The sequence below is a fragment of the Sparus aurata genome, chromosome 13, assembly GCF_900880675.1.
Source record: "Sparus aurata chromosome 13, fSpaAur1.1, whole genome shotgun sequence".
In the NCBI taxonomy this organism is placed as follows: Eukaryota; Metazoa; Chordata; class Actinopteri; order Spariformes; family Sparidae; genus Sparus; species Sparus aurata.
Window position 1 is genome coordinate 28217752 of NC_044199.1, and position 8672 is coordinate 28226423.

Genomic DNA, 8672 nt, shown 5'->3' on the forward strand with positions numbered 1-8672 from the left:
CTTATGTCTTGTATTGTAACTTGTATCTTGAAGTAAACATGTATGTAATGCTGTGATCCTGAAGTTACAGTGCAGAAACAACAGAAAGGGGCACAGACTGGCTGTGACAGAGACATCATTTACCCTATCACAAGACACTGAACCATCAAAATGATTTTGAAGCTGTTAATTTTAATGTAAAAAAGTTACATAATGCTGCTTTAAGTTAATATATTTGATCTGCAATGTAATAAAAATACACTGATTTGATCATCAGAAACATGCTATACATAAAGTTAAATCTTGTACAAGAGGAGCAATCACAAAGCAACAACACAGGTGTTATAGAGGGAGGACTCAACTTCTGAGGGAGAAGAATTGGTATTTATCTATCTCTATGGGTGTTCCAAAAACTCTAAAGCTGCTGAGTTATCGTTTCCAGCACGTAAAGAAAGAATTCACAGAGAGGGGTGTGAAAACATTCAGTGGTTACACGATACCTTACATGGGCAGCGAGCCAACTCACTTTCTCATATGACAAGCTAACACATCACATTAGACATTTACACTGAACATCTCTCTCCGTGATCGCCCTCTTCAGATGGATTCCTGCAAGCTGGCTCCATGCTTTGTTATTCAACCCAGCTGCCATCTGCCTCCAGCTGCCCGAGTCTGAGTCTCTCCCCACCTTCACCTGTAGTTACCTTGGGAAGTCAAATAAATTAACTTGCACACTACTCCCTGCCTATTTTCATTAGAAAGTCAGTTTTTTAACTCTGTTTGTTGATAAGTCTCATTCAAGGAGACGTCTCGCTCTGACATCTCATTTGGTGAAAAGTTGCAATTGATGCCTCATCTAAATGTCAAAATCAGTTAAATGGTCAGTCATGACTTTGGAAAAAAAATTCTTGCTGGCAGTTCGTCTAGGTAAACTGCAAACTCCTTCCCCCAAATGTGACTCATTTTTACACCTGCAACAACTCACCTCTCGTGAGACTTCTCCTTGAGCGAGACTTGGGTTTCTGGTCACAGAAACCCTATAGTTTATCTCCATAGGAATCGTTTCCATCATGTTGTCGGACCTCACGTTGGAGTTGCCTCAAAGGATTACGTTGCAGCCACTGCAGCCGTATCACAGCTGTCAGCTGAGACCATCTACTGAACAGATTCCAAAACTTCTGGTAAGAATGAATCATTTATACACAAGAACATGTTTGTACACGGACATACAGTATATAGGGCCCAGGTTTAAAAATATTGTATTCCTTTTTAAATCTCCCTTGAATTGGAGGTGGAGGCACAAATCTCAGATATCTAAGCCAAAACATCTGCATGGCTTGATATCAAGGAAGGTGTAAAAAATAAATGTTATATCAATATATAAAAACATAATGGCAAGGACTTGTTTGCTTTATAACATATATGTAATTTGGGTGAACTGAATCTGAATCTTTAAAAGCTGCTGATTCCAAAGAGGCACATTGAGCTTGCAGTAGTGTGTATTTAGTTATCAAAACCACCAGGCTTTCAGTATTTGTGCCAACGTTAGAAAATATATTTTATATCTTTATGATCCTTGTCCAGCAAAAAAAGCTTTTTGCTGAAAAGGCTTTTTCCAAGAATTGTCCTTTAGATAAGAGGGTTGTGCAAACGCACATGCTAAAGTATGATGCAAATACTCATGCTGCTTATTGTGCAACTCAGGTCTGTCCACTGAGGGTTAGGCACAGTCTGAAGTTCAAGGACGTAATAAATATATAAGTAACATACCCTCTTGCAGGAAGGATGATGCAACATCTGTAAAAAAAAAAATTTAAGTGGTATATCACATGCTACTAAGGGAGCTACATTAAACAGAGCCACGTGAGCTAAGGAACTTCACCCTTCTACTCTCACCCAAACAACCTCTGTAATATTTGTATTTTTCACGGTTATTAATTTGTTGAGTTCAAGGAGGTATCACTTTCCTGCTTTTGTTTTGTTAAAGTACAAAAGACCTCTTCGCAGAAAAGAGGACATTTTTCAGGCACTTGCCAGTATGTTCTCTCTCCCAGTGTGTCAAATACAGAAGCACGGTCAGTCACTTTACATTTCTAAGTTTGAGGCTGTAGGCACTTCTCTAGTGTCAAATCTTAAAGAACTGCTCTTGTTCAGAAGTATATATTTTGAGAAAAGTCCGTATCAGACTGTGCTGAAGGTGGTTGTATGAGTCCTGTGACCAAGAAACAGTGACTTGTTTTCAAGTCATGTTATGAATGCAAGTGAACATACATAAAAGACATAACCTATGTCACCTACGTTATGAGACTGTAATGCAGTTTTAACCCAAGTATGATCTTTTCCAAAACATAACCAAGTGGTTTTTTGTGCCAAAAAGTCAAAAGATGTTAGAAAGAGTAACCGCAAGTTGCATATTATTTTGTATTTCTAACTTGATCGCAGTGCCCTTCACAAAAAGAACTGATGTGAGCGGGTTAAGTAGAGTGTCACTGTTTATGGCCACTGATTAAGCTGAGGTGTTGGAAGTAAGTTTTATTTTTTACAAAAGTCATTCTGTCATGAACAAGACTTTGTGAGGTTATAAACTGGTATGGATCTTGTTAATGCTCAATCATAAACACCTCTAGATAACCTCTCTCTGTCCTCTTTAGCCCTCCACCAGCACATTGCTCTGGCCCTGGAAATGACTGGGAAGTTCGGCCTCACCATGGCCTTCCCCAGTGAGCAAAAAGTGGACTAGATCACGTCTTTTAGACGTCATTTATGGACATCCTGAAGACATCCTCCAGGGAGCCACAGTGAAAGTTTTTATGTCTTTTCTGGACGTTGTAAAGACATCAATTAAAGACGTCTAAAAGACATCATTTATGGACATCCAGAACACGTCCTCTGGGGAGCGAGAATTGAAGATGTGTTAAAGACCCACATGACCCTAACCATGCCAAAACAATTAAAATATGCAACAAAAGCTAATTTTGCCTTCAAACAACACAACTTGCAAACAAGTGTATGAGCTCTTCCAATCAACCATTACACAGTGGACAACAAAATACAAAATACAGCACTCAGTGCGAATCGGTGCACCATTGCTTGTCATTGTAGCCTATTACTCTACGTAGCTTTCATGCCAGTGCCATTTGTTGTCAAATGTGCCTTCTTGCAAAGAATTGAATCCAGAGTCAGAAATGCTTTGATGCATTTTTATTCCATTGATTCTTTTTTTCAAACTGTGGCTGAAAACTGAAATACTGTAAATATTACACAAAATACATGGAAACCAAAATAAAATCTATTAGAGTATAAGAAAATAAGAAAGCTGGTAGTCTCATAGTTCACAAAACATTTCTGCAGCTTCACAGCAAGCATTTTCCTGAACAACTGACCTGTTTTAAAACACAGAAAAGAAGTTAAAGGTATAAAATATTACAGTAAAGTATAACAATCTATTACTGTAGAGTATAAGAAATAGCCACTATTGATACTCAGTCTCTTCTGTCTTGACGATGGGGCCACATGGCCTCCTCCACATCACATTCATTATCCTCTCTTGCAATGAACCAAGGGAAAAATCTTCTTGCATGCCATCCAACCTTGACATTCCTCTGCACCTATTTCTCACTCTCATCTGCCTTAGACCTCTTTAATCCATGTTGGCAAAGAACAACACAGCCGCTGCACTTTTTAAGGCCTGCAGACTGATTGTTCATTGAATATTTGTGTTTAGGAGTGTCAAACAGGTGCTTCAGTGATTTCATACTGATGTAGGTATTTTCTAATAGTTAGGAACAGATGGTTTCTGTTTGGTTACCATAGCTAAAACAATAGAGTTTGAACTGCTTGAATGACATCCATGTTAAAGGACAACTTTGGTCGATTTCAACATCAGCAGCTTTATTTCTCAAGCTACCCTTGACTAGCCAGTACCGAAAACGCGAACACATTTGGTCCAACCATTACAGAGCACCTTGAACGGAGAGTTAGCATTGACAGCTAACAGCATGGGGTCAGAACTTTACACTGTGTTTTAAGCGTCTTAACATGCTCCAAATCTCACCCCAAAAGGTATGCAACATCAGCAGACACCTTACAACACAGCACTGCAGCGTTTATGACTCACAATGAATAAAAGAGTGGTTAAAACAGTGTGTTTGTGCAAGCAGCTACAACCCTCTTGTTGACATCCATGTCGTAGACCAAACTAGTCGATCCGTCGAGCGTGCGCTTACTCCCTCACTGGCAGCGACGGAAACTTAAATTTTGCAGACAGAAATGTATTCCAGCATTTTCGTTTTTCTGTTCATAGTGTACATGTTCATGTTACAGCCTGTCATGAGCCATTAGCCTTACAATAGCCTGTTATGAGTCTATTTGCTCTGCACCGAGAGCTAGCTTGTCTGCTCACGCCTTTTTGGGTGAGATTTGGAGCATGTTAAGATGATTAAAACACAGTGCAAAGTTCTGACCCCATGCTGTTAGCTGTCAATGCTAACTCTCCGTTCAAGGAGCTCTGTAATGGTTGGACCAAATGTGTTCCCGTTTTCGGTACTGGCTAGTCAAGGGTAGCTTGACCGATAAAGCTGTATGTTGAAATCGACCGAAGTTCTCCTTTAACTGTTCTGCAAAAGGGTGGGGAAAATGTGTCAATCCAATGAGAAAGTGTTAACATATTTGCAAGAGGTGTCTTGGGCTCTGCTGAGACAGTGATGATGAAAACCGAGTGGATTCCAGTTTGTTTATACAGGTCAAAGCAATCAATAAAAACTGTAATATCATCAAGGATAACAAACTTGTTGCTTTCTTTGCTTATTAGTTTGCATAGTTGTAATGTAATGTAATGTAAATTATGGCATATCTCTGTTATAAACAGAGTGCAGGAGTATTTACAGTTTTTCTCGATTGTTTACACACATTTTCTGAAAGCATGCCTCATGCTCTCAGAACTCTACACACAAATCAAAAATCACACATACAATGGGCAAAACCCCTCAATTCTCCTGCAAAATTCAACTTTACATTCAAAACAATGTTATTTCTTCTCAAAATGGTATTTTGTTTTCAAATGACACACACAAACCATCAAATGAATAGACATTTATAAGAACCAGTTGAACACTGATGTGCTCAGTGTAAAACACTATGATGAATGGAAAACACCTCTTCTTCATTCATCATAATGACTTAGGCCTTCTTTGTTCAGTTACACTTACTACAGTCAGTACATACATAAGTGTGATGTAAAATATTTGAGAATATTGTTTTTATACTCAGAACACACAAATACACGGCAACAGATATATTTTATTTTTCCCCACAAAAACAATGTACACAGTGTACATATCAACCAACACAAAGTGCATATACAACAATATACGGTCTACCTACAAAACAACAGAAGAATTTACTGTACACCGTTACAGTAAAAAGAACAATAACAAAAAAAAACCTGTGCAGAATCCTCTCCTCTGTTTCGGTCTGGCCACAGCACCTCATCCACATCACAAGCAATGTTTTCCCTGACCAAGCAGCAAGAGAAATATCGCCTAGCATGGCAAATCCAGCCATGAAAAGCACCAACTGCTATATATCCACATGCGTCTTCCATAGTTTGGAGAAGGGGTATACGCATTTGTGGATTTGTGGATTTCGGTCATACACTTTACAAAAAATTCTCAATAGGATTGAGGAATGGAGAATATGGAGGGAGATAAAGCATGGTTGGGCAGTGAACCAGTTACGAACCAGAGCAGCCCAGTGGAAACTTACGTTGTCCCAAATGACAACGTACCTGAACTGATCTCGTGGAATGAGTGTGTTGTGTAGGGTGTCAAGGTGTTTGCCCATTTGATGAGTCAGTGTACATAGTAGGGCAATTCACCTGAGAATTTTGAATGACAGAGTGTTCTTTGTGAAAGCAAGATATTTTCTTCATGAAAATTGTGCCAAATGCAGAGAATTGTGTGTAGTGTTTTGAAAAAAGTGTGTTTTAGAACTGCAGTTTGAGTCTAAAGCAGGAATTGTGCTTGTAGTTTAGCAGAATTGGTTCAGGGGGTTGGTGCATGAGTTACATGTTTTGGTCATTTTGTCTCAAGTACCAGTTTTTGTGTGTAAACAATTGAGAAAAATTGTAATGAAGCCAAATTTAGGGGTTTTAAGCTCATTAGAGTTTGCAGTTTCCAGCGACAGGCCGTTCAGCGGAGTTCATGGTTGATGATTTATGAAACTGGTACATGGTACCTTTTGGTAATAGTAAGTTTTGGCATGACTTTGCAGGTAGGGATGATGCAGTAATGATTAGCTTTGGTATTTTATTATGTAAGACTGTGTAAGGTGCTTGCTGATATATTTCCCCACTGTCAGAGACGGAGATCTAAATTAGATTATTGTGATTTACACATTTAAAAGATGGTTCAAGGAGAGAGTGGCGTGAGAAGGTGACAGTCCTGATGTTATAAAACAAAGTTTTCAGTCTTATATTCTGCACTTTATCCCTGAGTAGCCATATTACAGTTTTTCTCAATTGCTAAAACACAATTTCTGAAACCTTGCTCCATTTTCTGAAAACATTAAACACAAATCCTCATCTTCAAGCACTATTTACAAAATGTCTGACTCCTTGTGGAAAATGAAACATTCGGAACATTTTTCCATCATTGTCTTTTGATGAACGAAAATATGTTCTATCATAGTAGCTCAAAATTGATCAGAAATTATACTCCTCTTTGCTTTTTGCAATTTTTTTTGTTCTTCCTCCTCCTTGTACCCCTACTTTTACAGCACTGTACCCTGCGTCTCACAGACTTGTCCTTTGTCTCTGTGACACTGTAATTCTTGTTCTTTGTTGATATGAACCTGCAACCAGTCAAAATCTATTGAGCAGTCAATCCTGTAAACAAATGGAAAGCACAATGTTCAGGGCCAGGCAATGTGTTTAGTTTACAGTATGCAGCCTACAATGCACTGTACTACAGTATACAATACAAAAATCAAAGGAGTAAACGTGATCAATGTGCTTCTTCTTGTCTTTGGACTGGGTCAGGCCAGAGCACTTCGTCGACATCACAAGCAATATTTTCCCTCCTGAGGCAACGGGGCTCTGAACTGGCTTATATTGGTTGTGTCACATGATTTGAAACTAGTGAAATCAATTTTGAGTGGTTGTGTTTAATCAATGACGTGTGTTCTCTATTAGTATTTGATTGTTGCCACTTGTGTTTAACAGTATGGATGACATGTGCATTAGAGTGCAGAATGTGTTTTGAGAATAAGAATGTGTTCAGAGTTCTGCTGAGAAGTCTAAGTGAGATCTGCAAATTGTGTTTTACCATGTGGAATGGTTTAAGGCAGGGGTTCTCAACCTTTTGCAAGCTGGGCCCCCCCAAAGCTGGTTTATTGCAGTTGGCCCCCCCCCCCAACCCACCCCAAACCCACCCCAAACCAACCCCAAGTCACTTAACAGACCAGGCGTTTAATTAACTCCTCTCAAAAATCCGGGATGAAAATGTCACAAACTTCTCCAGCTTCTCTGTGAATTCTCTGGCATCTTTCTGCAAGTGAAGTTGTTGTGGTGGACGCAACGATTCAGCCAACCAGCACTCGCTGCAAACTCCTCATCTCTGCTGTCACTCACGGTGGTGGACATTTGTTTCTCCATCGCCCTGATCATTTTGCGGGACACTCTCTCGTGGCGTGCCCGTTTGCTGATAACTCATTCCCGCATGTTTATCTCAGGCTCCACGCTGGCCGCCTTCCTCCCTCCAGCAGGCAGCCTGGCCCTGTTGCTGTCCTCCTCGGACAGACGCTGAAGCTCCGTTTGATTTTTCCGCCAGTCTCTCACTCTCTTTGGGTCGACAGAGAAACGTCTAGCGGCTGCTTCTCCCGAGTTTTCCTCTGCATATTTTACGGCAGAAAGTTTGAATTTCTAGTCGTACTTTTTATTTTTTTGCTGCACCGGAGCCATGGCGATCATCAATGTGATACTGTCTGACAGAAAGCAGCACAATATGTGAAAAAAGCGAAGAAGAAAAACGTGCAATGTCAGTGGTCACGTTTTCTTCCTTGATTTAAAAATAAATAAATAAATAAATGAATAAGCCTCGGCATTTATTTGGAACCGTAGGTTATTTATCAAAATATACACCTGCACCTGGTGTTTTGAGGGGACCCTGCGGTTAATTGAAACCCGGCTATTTGGCAATATACGGTACATTTACACCCCGCTCTGTACGCTGGGCCCGGGGCAGGAACGGCGGCGGCCATGCGCATCCGCGATTCATCTGCAGCCTGGACGCGGAGTGCTGTGTGTCTCCTCTCTGCTCTGACTGCAGGCTGGACTGCTGCGCGAGGCTACTGAGAGACTGACCGCCTGTGAGTGCTTTTGGACGGGGGAGGGACTCACGGCAGCACCCGCTGCTCGTTGAGCACAGTAACTGCAGAGCCATACGTGCTTTCAAGTCAGAGTCTCCAAACACCACAAAAGTCTCCAATAACACCAGAAAAAGTCACTAGATTTGTAGCTAGTCCCTTTTGACAAAACATCGCCAGAAATAATAATATTCCAACCACTTGCATTTCGACATGGGGGGAATTTTCATGATTTGTTTTTTTTTTCAGATGTTTTTTTCCTCCCATCCTGTAGCCTACTCGCGCCCCCCCGGGAGAGTGTCCGCGCCCGCCCAGGGGTGCGGGCCCCACCG